Raw genomic sequence first — 23073 nt, forward strand, 5'->3', positions numbered from 1 at the left:
CTCATCCTATAGCTCAGCTTACCTAGAGGACATCACTGTCTTCAGCAACAGTTGGAGTGAACACCTCAACCATCTACAAAAAGTGATAACCGCTCTGGACCAGGCCAGCCTAAAGATCAACCCCAAGAAAACCACCATAGGAGCAAGGCACACCAGGTACTTGGGCTATCAGGTAGGAGGAGACATTATCAGACCTCAAATGGGCAAGGTCGAAGCAATACTTCGGTTACCCATGCCGGGAAGCAAGAAACAGATCCGAGCCTTTGTAGGCTTTGAAGGATACTACAGGCGGTTTATACCTTTGTTCTCTTCGATTGCCTCTCCGCTTACTGACGCCCTCAAGTCCTCATACAAGGGGGATATTTTCTCAGATGAAGGGGCCATTCATGCCAGTTGAAAACGATAGTATCAGCCCTTCCAGTGTTACGGTGTCCAGATTTCAAAGAACATTTATTTCTCCAAACAGACGCATCGGGCACCGGTTTAGGGGCAGTGTTGTCACAAGGGGTCGGGGAGGACATGTATCCGGTAGCTTTTGTAAGCCACAAACTTTTGACTCATGAGCTGGCTGACTCATCTATTGAAAAGGAATGCCTTGCCATAAAATGGGCTATAGAGGCTCTCGGGTACTACCTGCTGGGTAGGTCGTTCACTATCATCACAGACCACGCACCTTTACAATGGCTTGCTGTGCTGTACATAAAGACTCCAACCAACTAATCCTACGATGGTTCCTTACCCGCCAGTCCTTTCATTTCCAGACTGTCCATAAACCGGCATCGCTCCAGGTGGAGCCGAATTACCTCATTAGGAGTGTGGATCGGCCCGACCAGCTCGATGCATCGGTGGAGGGGGTATGTAACGATGCAGCACCTGTGTCTCACAAGGACAATGTTCCAGAGGTAACTGGCAGAGCACAGTCTGATCCAGATGGTGAAGGAGACTGAGGTGGATTGGGCCGGAGCAGTCTGCTGCAGGAGAAACAGACATGGAGTACCTGGCGGTTTTGAAAGAGAGAGAGAGAGCCAGTGGGCATCGGAAAAGACAGCCGCACGGTCTCGCCAATGCAGCGAATCAACATGGATACGGGACACGGCGTTGGTCACGCCGACCACAACTTTTTAGAGTACAAGGATAGCCTCCCCCTTGCAGCCCCTCTGTTAAACAGTCCACGGGATGATAGGCATTCACTCCTACCTATGTCCATGTTAATAAATTCCCTCTGTGATACTGGGACCAGTCACGCGCCGGCACAGCAGGATGAAGCATCATGGCAGAAAACCGCAACCCGGGAAGAAGGGGGCGGGGCTTGGGAGGGTACTTGTAAACGTATGAACCAAGAGACCTCTGATTGGTGAACCCACTCCAGCCCCTAAAGTCAAAAGCAAGAAAGGACTGATGAGTCTATTCTTCTCTCCCTGCAGAACAGCCGGACCTCGACAGAGAGAACCACGCCTGAGCCCATCTGGGCTTACGAGGACTAACTCTCAAGGACTTCTTGTGCATCCATACTGGGCAGCGTTTAAAATATTTTCTCCTAGAACTGAACAAAGTTTGTGAGCCCAGGATTAAGGCTCCTTTTCCTTTGTTTTTTTCTCCCCCTTTCTGCTGTGAATAAAGATGTTTTTTTAGATAGATGTAGATAGGTGTGCTAGATCCCTTCTGTTCTTCCCCAGCCAGCGCCTGACATTCTGAAAGTTCTCAGACAGTCCTGTCTTCCCATTTCCCTCATATCTCATCAGCTTTCGTTAGACAGCCCTGTGGCGTATAGATTCTGTGTTCCGTTGCTGTACACACATCCATATCAGCAACCCATTGGGCTAGTACTGGGCAATCTGGTGCACCCCATCGTTGGGCTATGTTGCGTGTTATCAGCCCAGCTGCTGTGGACAGAAACAGTTTTTCCCCCATCTATTTTCATCATCGCCCATCGTCATCGGGGACACCTAGAAGCAACATTTTAGGATCTAGAGATATATTTTTTGAAAGGATCGCGGTCAGTTTATCACAGCATTGCCCCCAGAAAGTTTTGATCCGGGGGGAATTCCCATAGGATGTGTATAAAGGTGTCTTACCCCACCCGGCATCTTAGACAATTTGGATTAGAGGCACATTTCCAGCTGTATAGCGCCACCCTGGGGTAATAAACTCTGTGGAGAATCTTAAATTGTATCAACCGAACCCTGGAGGTGATGGCGATTTCTCGCGGGTACATTAACCTTTGTATCTAGTCTTCTGGCTTGATGGTTCCCACATCCGCTTCCCATTTCGATCTAAGAGTGGTCAGCTCTGGGTTAGTAAAGGCCATCACAGCGTTATTTAGAATAGAGGTGACTCTGGTGGGTATATGTTCTGTCATGAGATTGCGCTCCAAGGGTGTGCATTCAGGCGCATTGGTAAGTATTGGCAGATGTCTCATCAGGGCGTGGGTACGTTGCATATAGTGATATTGCTCAGACACTGGGAGCCCAAATATCTGTTGCAGAGTTTCAAATTGAGTAATAGCTCCTGCTTACTTTGACAACTCCTGCTTCCCTCCACCGTGGCCACCAGACAAGCTTCCCCATTTCTGAAAGATTGCTATTGTGCCAGAGAGGTTGCATCAGGGTCATCTTATTCTCCCACCCAATATAAGCATGAGTTTGCTTCCATAGTATGGCGATGTGCGCTGTCATCGTTTGTGGGGGAGGCCTATTGAGAGTCTGATAAATCATATTCAGTGGCAAAGTGTTTTGGCACCACCTTAGTGGAGCCTTGATGTGGGGCAAATCCAGATCACCATGAAGCAGATCGTTGATTACTGACATTTGGCTTGCCCAATAATAGGATTGGAGTCGTGGGACCCCCATGCCCGCCCTCCCAGACCGACCTCTGTAGTGTAGTTAAGGCGATACAGGGTTGCTTCCCTCCCCAGATGAGTTTCCTAAGGAGACTCCCAACTCGGTCAAATTCTGAGTTGAGTATTTTAAGTGGGGCATTCTGTAGCACATACAGGAAGCGCGGTAATGCCATCATCTTAAAGAGTGCGGCCCTTCCCATCAGTGTTAGGGGGAGGAGTGTCCAATGTCGAACATTGTGTGTAAAGCGATCGATGAGTGGGTGTAAGTTACAGGACATATATTTTGAGAGGTCCCTGGAGATCAGTATTCCCAGATAGCGAAAGTTTTCATACCCTACCCGGTATGAACAATCACCTCACCGGGAATTGCATGAACCCACCCTTCACTGGGAAGAGAACTGATTTCCCCCAGTTAACCCTTAATCTGCTAAATTCGCTGAAGCATGCCAACATCTGTGTTACTACTGGGCACAAGCGGGCTGGATCACCTAAATATATGAGCAGGTCATCGGCGTAGAGGGATACTCTATCTTCATTGCCCTACGGCCATTTGAATCCTATCCATGTGTTGACCTGCTGGAGGCATTGGGCCAGCGGTTCGATTGCTAATGCGAAGAAGTGGGGGTCAGGGGGTACCCCTGTTGTGTCCCCATGCCCAGTTGGAAGGACCTACAGGGCCACCCGTTCACCCTCAGCTCCTATAAAAGTCACCCAGCTCAGAAAGGTCTCGCCAAATCCCATACGTCTCATTGTTTCCCAGCGGCTGTCCCATCTCACTGAGTCAAAAGCTTTTTCGAAATCAATGGCGAGCAGGGCCAGTGGTGTGTCGAGAATGTGGGCTCGCTCCATGAGCAGGTGGAGACGACGTATGTTCATTCGAGTCGACTTGTGTGGAATGAAGCCACACTGGTCAGGGTGCACCAAGGAGGAGATGACTACCTGTAATCTGTTGGCTAGTAGCTTGGCAAGAATTTTGGCCTCCCCGTGGATTAACAAGATGGGCCGGTATGAGACGCATAATTCAGGGGGTTTACCAGGTTTGGGGATAACTATGATGCTGGCCTTTCGCAGATCTGAAGGGAAGGCACCCTGTTCCTTAGCATGAAGGAACATTTTATGAAGGAGAGTAGCCATCTTGTCTCTGTCAAGTTTTTTCCAGGTCTCTACCGGGAACCCCTTGGGGCTCAGTGTTTTCCCAGATTGTAGCTGGGCGATGGCATCAGCAATTTCCGTTTCGGTGAGATCACAATCCAGTTGTGTTCTCTGTTGCACAGACAGTTGGGGGAGTCTGATATTAACTAGGAAGGAGGAGTTACTTGGGGATGTCGGGCTTCGGTACAGGGCGGCGTAGAAACTGGTGAAGGTTTCCGCTATGTCTGGGTCCGATTGGACCTTCTCATTTCGCTCATTCATGACTTATCTAACATACCGCTGCCCCTCCTCCCTTCTCTCCAACCAGGCCATCATCTTGCCAGCTTTGTCCCCATGTTCATAGATCCGAGCCCTCGATTCCCGGTGTGCCTGTCTGGCAATATCTAACTCAATATTCTGTAGGCATTCTCTGGCCTTGAGAAGAGATTGATGTGTTCCAGGGGTTGTATCTGACATAGATCTAGCCTCCTATTCCTCAACCTCCCTTTCAGCCTCTGTCACCTTCTTCAACTGCTCCCTCTTTTTATTAGTCATCCAGGAGATAATTTCCCCTCTGAGCAGTGTTTTGAACGCATACCATAGTATGACAGGGCTATCGACTAAGGTGGAATTAATCTCAAAATAATCATTAGATTTCACCGTGATCTGGTCGATGAGTTCAGGGAAGCCCAGATAATAACTATTTAACCTCCTGTCTTGGGGGGAATAGGTCTATCAACACATACTTCCATCACTAAAGGCGAATTATCCTAAATACCGCAGGGAAGTAATTCTACAGTGGTTACCCTGTGTGCTGCTTGGTTTGGAATGAAGAAGTAATCTAACCGGGATAAGGATGCATGGGCCCCCGAGTGGAATGAATAGCTCCTGTCCATTGGGTATAGTTCCCTCCATGTATCACAAAAGCCAAGTGCTGACACAAATGTTTCTAGTTTTGTTGGGGTATTTGGTTTGCGGCCACGGATGTAGGTGAGGTTCATTGTGTTGTTCATAACGTCATTGAAATTTCCCCCAAGAATCCACATGTCTGGTTGTTATTTCATCTATAAGTTCCTCCCCAAGCCCAGGAGGGGTATATATGGCCATTATAGCCAGAGTTTCTCCCCAAAGCGTGCCCTGTACCACCACAAATCGGCCCCTGAAGTCCTGCTCTACCGAGAGCAATGTAAACGGTAATCGTTTATGTATGAGAATTAAGACTCCCCAGGATCCCATGGTATACCCTGCATGGAGAGCAGAGCGATAGTTTGTTCTGCAGAAGAAGTTACAGGTCGAGTCCGCTAAGTGCGTCTCAGTAAGAAGGGCAACATCAGGAGAGTGTCTATTAAGAAGCTGTGTAATAAGACGTCTTTTAATTCTGGAAACCATGCCGTTCACATTCCAGGCGAGAAACTTGAGAGATTTACTGTTTTTAGTAGCCATCAGTGGGGTTTGTCTGCACGCCATAGGCGATATATAGTACCGGGATCATGGGGGTCATATGATGCAGACTCGTGCAGTGTGCATGGCCCGTAGATGTATTGGAGTTTCGTCATAAACATGTAACAAAACCCAACAAGTTCCAGGTGAGAAACCGAAGGGACCTATCTGGGCTGTTGGTTCCTAGCGTGTATTGAGTGTGTGCCAAGGGTATGCATAGGTTTGTCACCACAGAGGGGTAGTGTTACTACTGGGTATAGTTTTGTGTAAGTAAGTATGTATTGCGGTGTTCCCACATTCGTCTAACAGATTCAGACAACAAATAACATTGAACATCCCATCTCCTTCACCACTCCCTATACTCTACCCCAACCCGAAGTATGTGTCGCCCGAACATCGGCTAAGAGACAACTAGAAAACCAGCTCTTAGCCTTAACCAAACAAAAGACTTACTACCCCGACTGGAGGCTTAGAGTCCTGGGGGGTGGCCCTAGTGGTCGCCCTTGCTTTGGTATCATTTTGGCGGGAATGAAGTATGGATGAATCCTTTTGGCATCCGGGTGGATGTGCTGTCTTCCATCCGCCTCTATATCTTCCTTGTTCCCTTGTCCGTCACATTCGGATTGCCGATCCTAGGAGTCCACTTCTCGGTCCGGTTCATTCTGTTGCAATGGTGGGGGTTGTTGCGCGGGTCAGTCCCGATTTCTTGGGGCTCGGGGTCTGCCTCCGGCATTCGGGTCGTTCTTGTCCCAGTTCCAATTAATGTGGGTTTCCTCCCATTTCCAGGCTTCCCGCAGATCAGTGAAGTGCACTGTGGTGCCGTTATGCGGATTTGTTAACTGGGCCGGGAAGAGCAGTCCATATTTTACGTTCATGGAGTGGAGTTTCCTCTTCAGGTGTTCAAAGGATTGTCTGGCCTTTTGAACCTCTCCGGTATAGTCCGGGAAGAAGGTGATTCTGGAGCCACTGTGTGTAATTGTCCCTTTTGCACAAGCCATTTGTAGTATTGCATCCCTGTCTCGATAATTTTAAAGTTTAGCAATGACTGTTCTTGGAGAAGCACCCGGGATCGGTCTTCCTGCTGGCATTCGATGAGCCCTTTCTAGTGAGAAGAAATTAGAAAAGGATTTTGGTGCAAAGAGCTCTGCCAACCATTGTTCCAAAAAGAGTTCCATACTGGGTCCTTCTGCGTTTTCTGGAAGGCCCAGAATACGAATATTATTACGGCGCTATCTACCTTCACCCTCTTCAAATCACGCTTCCAGGGTCTTCAGACGCCGTTGTCTGTGAGAGCTGTTGGTGTACTCCACTGAGGTCATCTTCCACTCCTGAAACGTGGTGCTCCACCTCTCCAGTGCGGGAGGATAATTTTTGAAGGTTGTGATGGAGAAAGGATACCTCCGCTGAGATGCCGTCCATCTTTTTCTCCATGGAGGACCGAGAGTTGGCAATGGTGGCCATCACGTCTTTCAGCGTTAAAGCTTCGCCGGTGGAGGAGGAGGTCGCATGTGGCTCAGTGTCCATCGTTGAAGTGGAGGCGTTAGTTGCATATTGGTCCATGGTGCTTTGTGTGGACGCTTTCTTGGTATTATCCTTGCCCATGTTTTCGGTCCGGCGTTCTCCAAGGAGCAAGGGGCCCGTAGGTTCCGATCGCAGATTTGGAGTATCTGTCACTGCGCCATCACGGGTATGCCGGTGTGCCGGAACGGCAAGAGGTATTACCTCTGCTGGGCAAGTCAGGGGGAGGCGTCGAGTGCAATTCTGGAGTATGGTGCAGTTTTTGCCCCATGTACTTCTCGTGGGTGGTAGCTGATCGCTTTCCGCCTTTCCCAGCGATGTAGTGGTCTCGGGTATCTATGTGCCATAAGTTTGTTGGTGTCCCCCTGGGCAGTTCACACCCTCTTCATTCCACCGGGTATCCCTCTCGTGCTGGGGCCTGGGGTGTGTTTAAGTATGGATATAGGTGTCAGCCGGGGACCAACCTTCTTCTTGCGGGTCTGTCACTGACCTTCTTTGTGCCGTCAGCGCGCTTGTGGAGTCCTCATGCCCGCCTGCCAGGTCTATATAGCCAGTCTCAAGAGTGGGGGGTAGCTGGGTTCCCACTGTCCCCCAGGAGTAAGTACAGGTGTTTCAAGGTGCCTCAGGGTCATCTTTTCAGTACTGAGGCCCTGTCTGGCAATCCAGCCATTCCTCTGAACTCTTTTAGCTCCCCCTTCTCCCCCAAGAAAATCAGGCGCGGGTGGGAGGGGGCTCGTCTCTTCAGGGGTGATTCTGCCGTTATAGTTATAGGTGGGTTCGGCCCCCCAGAAGTAGACTAACCTTCGTCTTGCAGTCTTTCGTTGATGTAGCTGCAGGCGTGGAGGAGCCGCTGCTTTCTTCCGTGGTGCGTAGGAGTGTCCGCGGGCTACACCCGTGGAGTCAGAATGCTTGGAGCCGGGTCGCCACAAGTGACCCCAATACAACCCGGGCGGCAAGAGGTATCACCTTTCCCAGGAAGTCTGGAGCCAAGTGTCCAGCGTGTGGTTGGCATAGTGTCAGAACAGGCAGGGAAGGGGGGTTGCAGGTCCCCGTGGGGAGTATCAAAGGTGGCTGCTAGAGTGTGGTGCAGGTTTTCGCCCCAGGCGGCACATGTGGGTGAGGATTGCAGCCCGACGAGCCACTTATTATCCCTCCCCGTCAGTGCAAAAAATGGGGGGCACCTATGCACTATGTAGTTTATCGGTGTCTCCTCGGGATTGGCTCACTCCCCTCCATACACCATACACCGGGGATCCTCCCCACTTCCGAGGTCTGGGGTATGTCCAAGTCCAGGTGTCAGACAAGAATCGATCCTTTCTCGCGGATCTGCCACTGGGTGCTTATTCACTCTGTGGTTCTATGTAGCTCTTGTGTCCACCCTACGGGTCTAGGTGATCCATCCCAGAGGCGGTGTGAGTAGCCCCAGAATGCTCCCGTGATACAGTCGTAGTCCCTCCAGGACCTCCAGGGGTCACCCCGCAGCAAATCGGGCACAGTTCGGCAGTCCTGCCACTTCTTTGAGCACCTTTTGTACCCTTTTGTCGCCACCAAGATTCTGGGTCAGGGGGAGGCCCCGTCTTCCCAAGGGCGTCTCTGCTACTTTTGTTATGGGAGGGTTTGGCTCCACAGAGGTCGACTAACCTGTTTTCCACTGTTTCTGCATCGCTGTAGTTATCACTGTATGGGAGCCAATCATTTTCCGGTTAATAATCTCACCGCTGTCCTCCTTCTTGGCCCATAGTTGGTCTGGGTAGGGCAGCCGACTCTCAAGACAGGGGGGCCCTGCCCTGTGTCTTCTGGTCCAATGCAATGTGGGGATAGGCCCAGTCTATCTGGATATGGTTGTCCGTTGCCCTGGAGGACTATCCAGCACTGTGTGATTCACTCCGCTCCCCCAGCTCTGTGCTGTATGTTCGGCACACCCGCCGTATATGTGTCACGGGAGGACGCAGGTCAGGCACCGCTCATACCATCAGCCGCCTGCCATCGTACCTTTTCTTGTCCTCGGGCTCCGACACAAGGACAGCGTGTCACCGGCACTCCTTCTCATGGAGAGCCCCTTGGAGGGAGCCCAGGGCCAGGAGGAGCACCAAGGGGATGTCCTCCAATCAGGATGTGGAGGGTTGATCAGTCCGAGGTCCGGGTCGTGGGTCAGTGCTCTACCTTCCTCTCCCCTTCCAGCGGGCGCAGAGCCTTCTTTTGGCCGCCGTCCCCTCGGTCCCAGACCAGTCCTGTCTGAGGCAGATTCGGTCTGCACTAGCGGCCGTGGCGCTGTCCCCATTGGCGCCCGCAAGCTCTCTCCAGCACTGCTCCGGCCAGCAGCTTCCACTCGATTCCAGAGGTCTGTCACCACTGCTTCGGTCTGGGCTGTTTGGTTGCCACGCTGTTCGCGACTTTCCCGCAGCAGTTGCCCAGGGCTGGGCAGCAGTCCTGGCTCGCTAGTGTCTCAGCTCCGGTAGTCTCTCTATTCCACAAATGAGGTTGGTGGCAGCCATCTTAATGGGTTGTTTTCGCGCCAGGCGGGTGCAGCAGTTAACTCGGAGCAGCTCCGGCAGGAGTTCATTTCTGGAGCTTCCACTTTCTACGATTGTACAGCAGGCATGCATCCATCCGTAGGTGTATTTTCTGTCGATTACGTCACCCCAAACAGGATATTTCTGCAGGATAATATTGGTGGCCCATGGTACTCCAAGGACTCACGTCCTTACCGCTCGCATGGCAGCTGCGCCCCAGCAATAAAGATGATTTTGAGTTCAGGCACCAAGGCTCCCATTCTCCTCCTTACACATTTATTTATTTATTTATTTGTATTTGTAAAGCACCAAAACCCGAGGGCATTAGGGCCCTGTTTCAATCTGGTTACATGTATCTTATCAGACATGGACAGGGGTGTGGCAGGTGGACACGTAGGGGGGTAAATAGAACTACATACATATCAAAGGACACAGTAGGAATCGAAGCCCAGCATGTCCATCAGTGTCCTGATGGTGTGGTAGCCTGGGGAGGGCACCTAGGCAAATAGCCAAGTCTTTATGGCTTTATGAAAGGGCCGGTAGGACGTTTCCACTCTTAGGTGAGGGGGGAGGTTGTTCCATTGGGTAGCAGCTACTGTGGGAAAGATAGACCCTCCTCCTCTTATTCTTTTTACCTTTGGTAGGGCAAGACGATGTGCATGGGCGGCTCTTGGTGGTCTGGTGGATTTGGATCCCTCAATCTTGTGGGCTAGGTGTTGGGGGGCTGTGTTGGAGAGCCAGTGTTCTTTAAATGTTCAGGGCCGCTCGTAGGGCATTGTTTTGCATTACTTGTAGTTTGACAAGGTTCTGTTTGGATGTTCCTGTAAAGAGGACATTTCAATAGTCCAATTTTGCCCCAATGATTGCTCTGGCGATGGTTAGGCAGTTGACTGGTGAGAGGACGTGTCGGACTGCATTGAAGAGTTTCATGGTGCAAGCGGAAAAGGAGGCCATTGCCTTTACTTGTTTCATAAGTGAAAGGCTGGCACCCAATGCAGGTGGACGCCAGTTGTTTTACCAAGGAGGAGACGGGGATCTGGATTCCATCTATGGTGAAGGAAGCAAATTCTGGACTTAGTTTCTTGAGCATAGCTGGGGATCCAACGAGTAGAATCTCAGTCTTATCATCATTCAGGCATAAATGGTTCGAAGCCATCCAGGTCTGGATGGAGGAGTACATTTTGTTGATGGTAAGAGAGTCATCTTGGAAGTAGCCAGTCAGTGGGAGGAGGATTTGGGTCTCATCGGCGTAATTGGTGTAGGAGATGCCAAGTGTGTCGAGAAGGTCGAAAAGGGGCTTGGTGAAGATATTGTAGAGTGAGGGAGAGTTACAGGAGCCTTGTGGAACATCGCAGGGTATGGGGATGGATGGGGGGGCTGGCATTGTCTGAGAAAACTCTCATGGACCTATTTTCCAGGAAAGAGGCTATCCACAAGGTGGCTTCGTGGGAGAAGTTGGTTGATGCCCTGAGGTAGTGGCATAGCGTGTTGTGGTCTACCAGGTCAAATGCGGACCGAGAGGTCCAGGAGGAGGAGAGTAGGTTTGCACTCATCTTCGAATGCATCCAATTGGATTTTGAAATCAAGGAGTGCTGATCCTCTGCCGTGGCCCGGGCGAAAGCCAGATCGACGCATTCTTAGGATGTGGTGAGTTTATAGATAGGACTGTATTTGGAGGTACCCTGGAGGTAACCTGTCAAGGATCTTTAATAGGAATGGTACTGTGGCGATAGGCCTGTAGTTGTTGGGTTCGAGTGGGTCCATGGACATTTTATTTAGCAGAGGGAGTACCCAAGGTTTGTTTAGACTGGCTGGGACAGGTTGGATGAGAAGGAGGTGTTGCTAAATCTTGTTATAAAGGGAGCTACTGGTACAGCGCATTCTTTGCTTATCTTGGCAGGGCATATATACCCTTTGAAACTGGAGGTTTATAGATTTTTGATGATATTCGATACTTCTATTTCAGATACTTCTTTGAAGTTGAAGGCTAGGGTGGAGTGGGAAGGAATGGGGATGTCAGGACTATAGGTGAGCTTGACTACTGAGTGTTTCCTTTCCATTTTCTGTTGCAGGGAGATTATTTTTCTCATGAAGAGGGTGTCCCTGGAATGGCCCTCAGGTCCCCTCTGCAAATGTCACCCCCAGAGAATGAGAAACGAAAGACACAACTCGCTGTTCAGCCAATCACAAGGCAGGCTAGTGTATCCCCTATGTATGCAGAGAGACATTCTCTCAGGCACCTTTTAAGCCTTATCCAGTTGACGGCTTCGAAGAGACAGGTGCCTCATAGATGGATCATTAGTCACAAAGAAAATATGCATTCTTGCGCCAAGATGTACAGACACACGCACATATACATGAAGAACATGTTTACACCTTCAATAGATAGAGGACAGATATATGTACATACTGTCAAGACCTTTTCCTTTCTTTAGCCAAATGCAGAAATGCAAGAAAGCCAAACATACGTGGACCAAGCTTGCAACCGCTTTATTGCAACTAACCATAAGGAGCTATGGGGACGTATAAGGAACCAATAGTGCTCTATCGCGACTAACCTCTAAGGAGGGCCTCTAATGTTGCGCCTTGAAACACTTGTGTATAGGCGCGTTATAAATGCCATATGATATCATATCATAAGAAGATATTGGAACGCATAGAGAAACCATAGAATGACTGTAGTGAATACAAGTGAAACCACAGGCCTCAAATACATGGAGGGAGAAGTGCAGTCCCTGCAGCACGAAGCACTGACGATGTTCGCAGCCAAGGACAAGGGCGGGTGGAAAATTCCTGATCCCAGAGGCGGTGAGCAAACTGGGAAATACAGAATAAAAACCTCATAATTGTAGACTGACAGGCTCAGTTTTGTGGTCCTCGCACACATGGACCAGCAGAGCTGAACAATAGCTACTTACTCATGTTGAGAAGAGGAGCTGTTCCCAGCGAAGCAGACAAGATTGATACATGTTATGTTATGTTACTTTGCATTTATATAGCGCCTTATGTATCTTTGGTATGATCTCAAAGTGCTGGTAGGTTGAACGCCCTCGGGAACCGTAGTTCAAGTCAGTTGAGAGGGAGAGAAAGAGAGTCGTAAGGTACGTGGGTGCACCGGATATGTGTGCAGCTGGTTTAGCACTTGCATGATAGCTGCTTCTTAGCGGTAGGTGTGGTGGTTGGGAGGTCAGGAATATGTGTTCATTCTGGAGGGTTGACACCCAGACTGATTTCTGGCTGTGTTAGGCCTGAGGAGACGCTTAGGCTAGCGGTGTGTGCTCAGCTAGCTGTGCTTAATTAGGATGTTGAGGAGTAAGAGGCGGGTGTTAGTATGAGAACAGCTATACCGAATGTGTCATAGTATAGCTGTGTTCTAGTTGAGTGGTGGTGTATAGGAGAGAGTAAGCGTGGTAGTGTGATATGGTGGTTTTCAGTAAGGCCGTTCCATGTACTCCATCCGTTCCATCCACTCTCTCCGTTCCATCCACTCCATCCGCTCCATCCACTCCATCCGTTTCATCTGATCCATCCACTCCATCGATCCATCCACTCCATCCACTCCATCCTTTCCATCCACTCCATCCACTCCATCCACTCCATCCGTTCCATCCACTCCATCCGATCTATCCACTCGACCTGTTTCATCTGCTCTATTCATTCCTTCTACTCCATCCATTCCATCCATTCTCTCTGTTCCATCCACACCATCTGTTCCATCCACTCCATCTGTTCCATCCGCTCTATTCATTCCATCTGTTCTATCGGTTCCATCCACTCCATCTGTTCTATCCACTTCACCTGATCCATCTACTCCATCTGCTACATCTGTTCCATCGACTCCATTCTGCTCCATTCGTTCCATCTGCTCTATCCGTTCTATCCATTCCAACTTTTTGTTCAACTCCTTCTGTTCCATCCACTCCTTCTGTTTAATCCACTACTTTGGTTCCATCCATTCCTTCAGTACCATCCACTCCTTCAGTTCCATCCACTCCTTCGGTTCCATCCACTCCTTCAGTTCCATCCACTCCTTCAGTTCCATCCATTCCATCAGTTCCATCCATTCCATCAGTTGCATCTACTCCATCAGTTCCATCCATTCCATCTGTTTATCCACTCCATTTGTTCATCCACTCCATCTGTTCCATCCACTCCATATGTTCCATCCATTCTACCTGTTTCGTCCACTCTACCTGTTCCACCCACTTCATCTGTTCTATCTACTCCATCAGACCGATCCACTCCATCTGTTCCCTCCGCCCCATTTGTTTCATCAACTCCAACTGTACTGTCTACTGTATCCGTTATATCCATTGCATCCGTTCCATCCATTTGATTTGTTTGTTCCATCCGCTTCATCCGTTCCATCCACTTCATCCACCCGTTCCATCCCTTCCATCCCTTCCATCCACTTCCATCCACTTCGTCCCTTCCATCCCCTTTGTCCCTTACATCCACTTCGTCCCTTCCACCCACTTCATCTGTTCCATCCACTTCATCCGTTCCATCCACTTCATCCGTTCCATCATCTACATCCGTTTCATCCATCCATCCCCTACATCCGTTCCATCCACTTCATCCATTTCATTCACTTCACCCGTTCCATCCATTTCATCAGTTCCATCCATTTCATCCGTTCCATCCACTCCATCCGTTCCATCCACTCCATCCGTTCCATCCACTTCATCCGTTCCATCCACTTCATCCCTTCCATCCGCTTCATCCGTTACACCTACTGCATCCGTTTCATTCGCTTCATCCGTTTCATCCACTGCATCCATTTCATCCGTTTCATCCACTGCATCCGTTTCACCCATTGCATCCGTTTCACCCATTGCATCTGTTTTATTTGTTTCATCTATTTCATTTCTTTCATCCACTTCATTCGATTCTGTTTAGTTTATCCATTTTAATTTACACTGGCAGTTTTAGTTTTCCATTTTTCACGATCGTGTCTCGATGCTTTTTTTGATTCAGCAACCTTGGGTTACTGTTTAGTGTTGCTGTTTATACTGTTTGTGTTAAGAGGCGATTTTTAGGGGAAGAGCCATATTTTCAGTAATTTTCAGAAAGACATGAGGTCTTCGGTGAGTCGGATGTGGAGTGGAAGCGAGTTCCACAGAGTGGGGGCCAGGGCTAAGAATGATGATCCACCTAACCTAACTGAGTTGGTTTTTGGTATCACTAGGAGGTCGGCAGAGCTTGATCTTAGAGTGCGTGGTGGATGGTAGGGTCTTAGTTTTTCATCTAGATATTGAGGTCCGGTTTTATGCATTGCTCGTTGCAAGATGCATAAGGATTTGAAGGTCACCCTTCGGCCAACCGGGAGCCAGTGCAGAGTTTTGAGAGCTGGGGAGGTGTGATCCCTTGGGCCAAGTACTAGAAGCAGTTTGGCTGCAGCATTTTGTGCTCTTTGTAGTTTAGTCAGGTGGTATGCATGGACTCCGAGGTAGAGGGAGTTAGCATAGTCTAGTCTTAACATTACAGTTGATTTGACCGCAGTGAGTCTGTTGGGAAAGGAGAGGTATGGAAAAATGTGCCTAAGAATTTTGAGGTGGTAGTGGCAGGACTTAGAGACGTTGTTGACTTGGTGCGAGAGGGTTAGGTCAGAGTCGAGAGTGCCTCCAAGGTTTTTTACTGAGGTTGAGGTTGTCGGGGAATTCCCCATGGCAGGTGGCCAGGGTAGAGGGTGCGGAAGAAGTTTGGTGTTGCCACACAGCATGATTTCGGTTTTGGAGGGGTTTAAAAGTAGATGGTTTGTGGTCATCCAGTAGTCAATGTCAAGGAGGCAGGCAGCGAGGTCGGGTTGGCAGCTGGGTTTTGAGTTAAGGAGTTTTAGGATTAGTTGGGTGTCATCGGCGTAGTTGTAGCACAGGATATTGTGCAAGCGGATTATGCATGGAAGGGTGGACATATAGAAGTTGAAAAGGAGGGCTGATAGGCACGCTCCTTGCGGAACTCCGGTATTGACTGGTTGGGTGGCGGAAGTAAAGGAGGAGAGTAGGGTTATTTGGTTCCTATTGTTGAGGAAGGATGCGATCCACTTGAGAGCGTTTCCACGGATTCCAAGGGAGCGGAGGCGGTCGAGGAGGATTGAGTGGTTGATTGTGTCAAAGGCGGCACATAGGTCAAGAAGGATTAGTGCAGCACATTCCGCAGAGTCTGCAGTGTTTTTAAGGTCATCCCAGATTGAGGCTAGGGTGGTTTCGGTTCCGTGTCGGGGTCTGAAACCTGATTGAGCGGGGTCTAGGAGATTGTTGGCTTCGACAAATGCATTTAGTTGGGAGTAATCAGTTTGGCTGATGAGTTTAGCAAGGAATCTGGTGTTTGAGATAGGACGGTAGTTTTTTGGGTCGTGAGAGTCGAGGGAAGTTTTTTTTAGAAAAGGCTTGACATGAGCAGTTTTGAACGTGTCGGGAAAAATTCCTGAGGAGAGGGAGTCGTTTATGATGGTTCTTGCTTGTTCTCCTGTGCAGGTAGATGCAAATATTTCTTTGAGGGTTGAGGCTGGGCAGGGGTCTAGCGGGGAGCTGGATGGTTTGCGGGCGGAGAGAAGTTTGAGAAATTGGTCAGTTGATATTGGTGTGAAAGAGTCGAAAGTCGGGTGAGTTGCAGTTGCAAGAGGGCCAGTTTGCTGATTAGAGAATTTGTTCTTTCGAGAGCAGTGGTGTGGAAGTGGAGAGAGAGTGAGTCGCAGAGTGATTGAGAGGGGCTCGATTGGGTGGTGGTAGATGATGGTTTGGTAAATTCAGAGATGATTGTGTTGTCCACCAAAAACTGTAACCTGCAGGCACTGTCTCAGGCTAGGTGACCAGAACAGTGGCAACAATGGGAACGCATAGTCTTTCCCATTACCTTGAAAAGGTACACTGAGCGCTGTGAACGAAACTGGGTCCCAGGCCTGGGGGACCCGCCTCAGCCAATCCAGACGCTCAGATGATGGGGTAGTATAGAATGTTGCACAGGCCAATGGTCTTCGTGTGACCCTGCAACAAAGTAATGGATAGTTTTGTGGGGAAGTCTCAGGCGAAGCCACCTGACATGGGTAGACCAGTGGGAATCCATCTGTATATGGGTCCCACAGGTAGTACGCCTGAGCTAACCAAAAGGGGGTTCCTGTAGGATTGTAGGGATTATGTCGGTGTTTGCAACATCACCACGATACAAAACCGGGTGACACAGGCTCAGAAGCTGAGATTGCTGGAGATTTGTGGTTTCCTGTGTGATCCCTGTCTATTGGAGAATAAAAGACAGTATAATTTGCCCCATGGCTGAGTCTTCCGTTATTGCCGGGTGGAAGGTTTTGGATGGGCCCTAGATACTCTACTAACTTGTGGTATTATTGCTGCGGACGCCCCCGTTCTCTGGCATACTATTACAGTTGCATGGCATTCTGAATGCTGATACACCAGGTCTCGTCCTTGATGATGGTGCTGGCTGGCTCGGATTGGGTCTCTAGTTCTCTGAGGATTTTAAATAGCTCATGCGAGTTGGAGTTAGCTTTGACTATTCTTGCATTTTAGACAGCTGTTTTAGTGCTGATGATGGTCTGTTTGTATTCCTTGGATAAACTGATGAAGGTGGTTTTGGTGCGCTGAGTGGGTTCAGGTGTGAACCACGTGTAAATGTGTCTTGTGGGTTTAGCCTTTCTGGGGAGGAGCGGTGGTTCACTGCTTTGTTCAGGGTGCTAGAGTATAGGTTCGCTAGGATCGTAGGGTCAGATGTGTCGGGGTGTTCCTGGACTAGGGGCGAGAGAAGTAGTATAATGTCTTTGAAAATGTTCCTGGAGCTGCGTGCGAGTGTGGGAGGTAAACTTGGGTAGTCGGCAAGTTGTGGTTTCTGCAAGGGGAAAGTGAAGCATAGGATGTGATGGTCAGACCATGGGCAGGGGGCTTTGGAAGTGATTGTCATATGGCTGTTTAGGTCCGCTACCCAGTCCAGGGATCTTCCTTTGATGTGGGTCGGATCTAAGACCCGATGTATAACGCTTAGGTCTGTGAGGGCATTCGCAACTGCAGTTGCTGTTGTGTCCATCGGGTCGAGGACGCCCAGATTGAAATCCCCCAGGAGGATAACTCTGGGGGATAGTTTTATGTTGTTAGTGATCAAGTGCGTGAGCTCTTCGTCGAAGGTGGACCTGGTTGCCTGTAAATGATGTGAAGTGTAATGGAATCAGTGATGCCCCCACTAAGATAAAACATTTATTTTTTGATATCTTGATAAGTGAAATGTTAATGTTTCTGTCTCCTGAGTAAGGACTGTACCACCGTTTTAGTTTCTCAAGAGCCAGTTGTTTGCTTCTCATGAATATAGGACCGAAGGGGCAAAGTTATCCTCAGTAGAGTGGATAGAGTGGATTTTGTTTCGTCATGTTACTGTCCAAAAATAGATGTTCCTTTTATAGTTTTTTGCAGTTGTATTCATTTTGGACACCTCTTCAGTGCCACAGGGTCCTCTGGAGATCGTTCACCCAGGGAGATTGTGCAGTCAAAGACAATGGTCTGCTTTTGCGTAAGGGACCTTGTCCCACAGTTGGTTGTGAACTGCTTTGTAAATGCCTAGATATAGTTTGTTCCTTTGCAGGGTCTCTTTGATGGGGCACACTTTTTTTTTCATGTGCTGAATTGAAGGCAACTTTCTTTCGCAAGAATCAGATCTGTCTGTTTCACAGCTCTTACATTGTTCAGAAGAAAATTGAAAATGGCCATTAAATGCAGGTTTAGGGCCTTCATTTTGGAGGAAAAGTCACGAATTTCCATGTAATGCTCAATGATATTTTTTGTACTCTCTGTCATCTTTGTTAGATTGATCAATTTGGGTCAAGAATACAGAGAGAAGAGCTTCATTTTCTGGTGTGTCTCGATGGCAAAGATCCATCAGGTTTTCAGATAATCTTGCAATGAAGCCAGAAGGACACTTGTTAGTTTCCTGCTTCAGGTAAGTTTTTTTTATTCCACAGTAGGAATGCGCACGAATAGCATACAGTGTATCAATTGCAACAGCTAATATCTTCATGACAAATTCTCCAAATAAGGTTGCAACAGTAACCAGGTTTGATAGAACACTTCATATCTATCCAGTGCTAGAAATGGAAAAGCATTACTCTGGGATTTCACCGGCTGTGGAGTTAGGGATGTGGCCTAAGCATTTGGGGCACAGTTTGGGGCAGGGCTAGTGGTGGAGTCATAGCAGGCAAGTGATAGGCTGAGCGAAATTGATTTACTTTTTTTCACTCTCACAGATGACTTAAGTAACTCGAGGATCCATGTATTAGATTTAGGTGTTTTTCACCATTTAAAAAAATTGACTATTCAATGACAGAAGGAACGCAAGACTAAGGGGCTCTCTGGTCTCACCCGTGTCCTTTCTCATGGCTCTATCCACCCTAGCCCAGGCACCCCTACTCCCCAACAGGATGTATTGAAAGACTAGAGACAGGCAATCCCTACCAGCTGGTGCTAACCTAGATTTACATGATGTCCTAAGGGCCATAGCCTTACCTACCCGACTCCCTCCAGGGCTTCCTAAGGGCTCCCTATTCTGACGGTTTCCAATGTTGGGTCTCAATGTTTGGATAGTGTTTTCAAGACCTTGTACTCTTCTGTCTCGCACTGCGACCTTTCCCTTCCTCCTTTCCCTCTCAATTCCATGCTTCAGTACTTCTCCTTCCTTCTCACTCCCGCCTCCTTCTTTTTCTCTAGCCCCTCACCTCGATCTTCCTAGGTCCACTATCTCCATCTAACCCTGCACACCCTATTCTCCTCCTCTCTTTCCTTCACTACTCCCCCCTCACCTCTCACTACTTCAGATCTGCTTGCACTCCTTCCTGGCTCATCCCACTTGCTACCACTTCCTTCTCTTGTTCTACAACATCCCCTGCTACGCCTACTTCCTCTTTCCCACCACCCTCCTCTCTCTCCCTTACTTGCTTTCTCTCTCTGCCCCACTTTCACCTCCCACTGTCTAAATTCACCCATTCTCCTACTCTCACACTCTTACACTCTCCTACCTCCTACTCCTTTCTCGCCTTAAAAACATTGCACACACACACACAAATTACTACAATCTCCCAAGCTTGGTGCCGATGTCTCTCACACTCCTCTTCTGCACTTTCATCCAAAACTCCCACAAATTCCTCAGCACTCTGCTCCACCTTCCGCTCTCTATTCCTTCTAACCTTATCTGAACATCACTCTTTCTTGCATCTGAGTAAAGGGCATGTATACCTCTTCTCGTTTACCGTCTCCCTCATCTCATTGGTCCCAAGGTCCATCTGTTCTATTTTTCCATTTGCCCCCTATTCTTTCCCCTGGGCCTGGGCTTTCACAGTGAAAACTTTCAAAGTCTGTGGTTGGCCCACCCCTTTTCCATTCGGCATCACTCTCCCCAGTTTCCCAACTCGGGAGTACCAGGCCTGAACATGGTGGCCTCTCTCTCCTTGCAGGTTTATTGCTGTCGTCCTCCTTCTTCTCCTCTTCAGCGTGGTCAGCTGTTGGCGTGGTGGCTTCTGGATGTTGGAACACTTAAAGAAATTAAAAACACCCCGGGCCAGAAATAAAGGCATGTAGGCATGGTGGAAAAGACAGTGGTACCAATAGCTGTACAACAAAAGGCACGGTTAGGGACGGGAACCCCAACTCCACTACCTCACCTCTGGGGTAGGAATGGCTCTGGCATACGTCCTGATAGGCCACCTACCCCAGGTTGCAAGAGGTCCCTGCTTCCTCGTGACAGGGTAAAGACCCTGAACAGGCCACAACACATACTCTCCCTCCACAGATATTGGAAGGTATGCAACTAAAGCTGCGATGGCTCAGTGTATGATTCAGCAAAGTATGGGAACCACAATGCTTCTCTAACTGCGCCTAGAATTCATAGTTCAATACAGATTTGAATTAGCTGCGTACACCTGGCTAATAGGTGGTGACACCCTTGTATCACAACAAGTGTCCAGAAAATGTGTGTCTATCATGCTAGGTCTTAGGATACTTAAGGTTAAATACACCAGACATGTGAAATGTTGGGTGTAAGGAGGTATATGGGTCGCAATAGCCAGTCATGAATCGTCCCTCATGGTCCCTCTGGCATAGGTGGTGGTTTCCACTATCCAGGACATCATTTGTACCTGTTAAAAAGGTTGCTACCTTATTCCTTGTTTGGGGCTTGCCTTTTCCTTCCTGGCATGGTGCTTCATGCTCTCGCGGGAGCCCATGTTTACATGGTGATGGAAAACACCTCGCCTACAAACATCCAAGCTGCAGGATCCGCAGCTAAGGTATTGTTCCTCCGATTCCTTAGCTCAGCGTTTTGTGTTTTGCTTCGTCCTTATCGCCTTGGTTCCTCGGTTTCCTCCTTCCCTTGTGTTTCCCTGGTGCCTTCCTCTTGCCTTCCTACGGACCTTGCTGTGCTCCTCTCTGCTGCCATCTGTCTCCTGCTTCCTTCGTTTGCATCTTGCAGCCTTATCCGTTTCTCTGAACTCATTTCCTTTGCTGTTGCCTTTTTCGCTTTTTTTTCTTGCTTTTGGACCTTTGTCATCCCGTTTATTTTTGCTCTCTTCCCTTCTTGGATTCCCTCTGGGGATATTCTCTGGGCTACTTCCACGCAGGAATTCTCCATAGTGCCTCTGCCTTCTGCGTATTCTGGACTGTTGTCTGCTGCTATTCTCCTTGCTGGAATTCAGACTCTTTCCTTCCCATTCTACAACACCTCATATGGGACACTGATCAAGCAACATTCTACCGTGGGTTTTTTCCCAGCAAAGGGTTTTTTCTGCCATATTTTGCAAAGAGTCACAAGACCCAGGTATTACTACTCTGGGCAGTGTGGCGTCAGGAGAGAGGCAAAAACACTGTCAGAAGCACATCTCGTGGTCTTCTTCACACGCCTCAACTCAGGTGAGCAGAAAACCTGAAGAGACGGAACCTATGCAAGATGTAATCTGTGCCATGCAAGAGCTGCCTGGTGAAATCCAGACCCTAAAAACTGAAAATATGGCACTTAAGCAAATGGTACCGGCTAGAGATGCCATGGCCATGGAAAACCCCACTTTGGGTATGGTTCTAGAGAAGAAATATGATGGAAACCCACGGATAGCCTGTCAATTCCTAGACTCATGTACTGTCCATTTCATGTTTCAGCCTTTATTGTACACATCTGATAGGGCCAAGGTCCGTTTTTGTGGTCTCTCACCTAACTGGGAATGCCCTGTCATGGGCTATCATGGGCTACGCCTCTAGTTACAGCAAATAAGCATGTGTTAGATGGCTACCCTGCATTTGTTGCTGCCTTCAGAGCCATTTTGGACCATCATGATACAGCCTATACTTCGCAGGAGAGCCTTCTGGATTGTAGACAATGATCACAGGATGTCATGACCTTGACTTCCAAGTTCTGGCAAATGGCTGAATAAATGGGATGGTCAGATAAAGTTTGCTGTGTCTTGTATAGGAGAAGCCTTAACGAAGACTTGAAGGACGAGCTGGCCCGAGTTCCCAGACCAGATAACTTAAATGCCCTGGTTTAGTTATCCCTGCAGATTGACTTTCGTCTTCAAGAAAGACACCAAGAATGAAGAAGGAATCGCTCATCTCTCAACAGAGATCCATTGACATCACCTTTCTCCAGTACATCTGTCACTTCGGAGCCCGGGCCTATGCAATTGGGAGCTGCTAGGGGACCTCTGACCCCTGAAGAGAGGGCACGAAGAGTAGCTCAAGGGCTTTGCATGTATTGTGCTTTACAATCTCATTTGATAAAGGATTGCCCCATGGCATTCAGAAATGCCGCCTCCCGTTCCTAGACGGAGCACTGAACAGGGAGAAGGGAGCCAGCTCCAAAACATCCATACTTTCTGCAGTAAGAATGAAATCCTTGCTCATACTGGGAATCTCAAGTTCCCCTGACAATGAGCCGATAACAGCATTAGCCCTGGTTGTGATTGTGGAGCAGTGGAGAACCTTATGGACATAACTTGGGCCAAACAACATAGAATTCCTACACAAAGAAAACAATCCATTCAACCTGTGGAGGGCATAGATGGGACTCCTCTATCACCCGGACCCATCATGGAAAACACTCTTTCTTGGAACATGACAATAGCCCAGCATTCCGAAAACATAATTTTTGACATCATTAAGGCTGCTCATTTTCCTGTTGTTCTTGGTATACATTGGTTACAGATACTGTAAGGAAGGCATGGACGTGACCACAGGTGACCACAGTTCAAGGGAGTTTATTGAACTTCAACAAGGGTGTGATATACGCCTATGTAATCCTAAATCTACAGATGGGAGCAAGCTACGACCATCAAATAATACTAATGCAGTTCCAGTGGAGTCTCGTCCAAATGAAACGGTCTATACTAAAAAGAAAAAAACTATTGCCAATCCTTACCTCTAAATAACAATAGTGTTGGATAGTGTTTATGAAAAAAAATGAAGTCTTCGCAAAAATATGTCGGGATGTTCAGGCCGTTGGCCTCCCTTCCACACGTTTTCATCACAGGACAAGGTGGTTCACTCGGGCATCGCACACTCTCTGGCTTCTTTGGCACGAGGATACCGTTCCATAACCAGCACCAGGACCTTCTGTGGCCAAGTCTCTTTCTTTATCAAAGTCTCTTGATTCAGCGGG

Source organism: Ambystoma mexicanum, chromosome 8, assembly GCF_040938575.1.
Source record: "Ambystoma mexicanum isolate Mex_15411 chromosome 8, UKY_AmexF1_1, whole genome shotgun sequence".
In the NCBI taxonomy this organism is placed as follows: Eukaryota; Metazoa; Chordata; class Amphibia; order Caudata; family Ambystomatidae; genus Ambystoma; species Ambystoma mexicanum.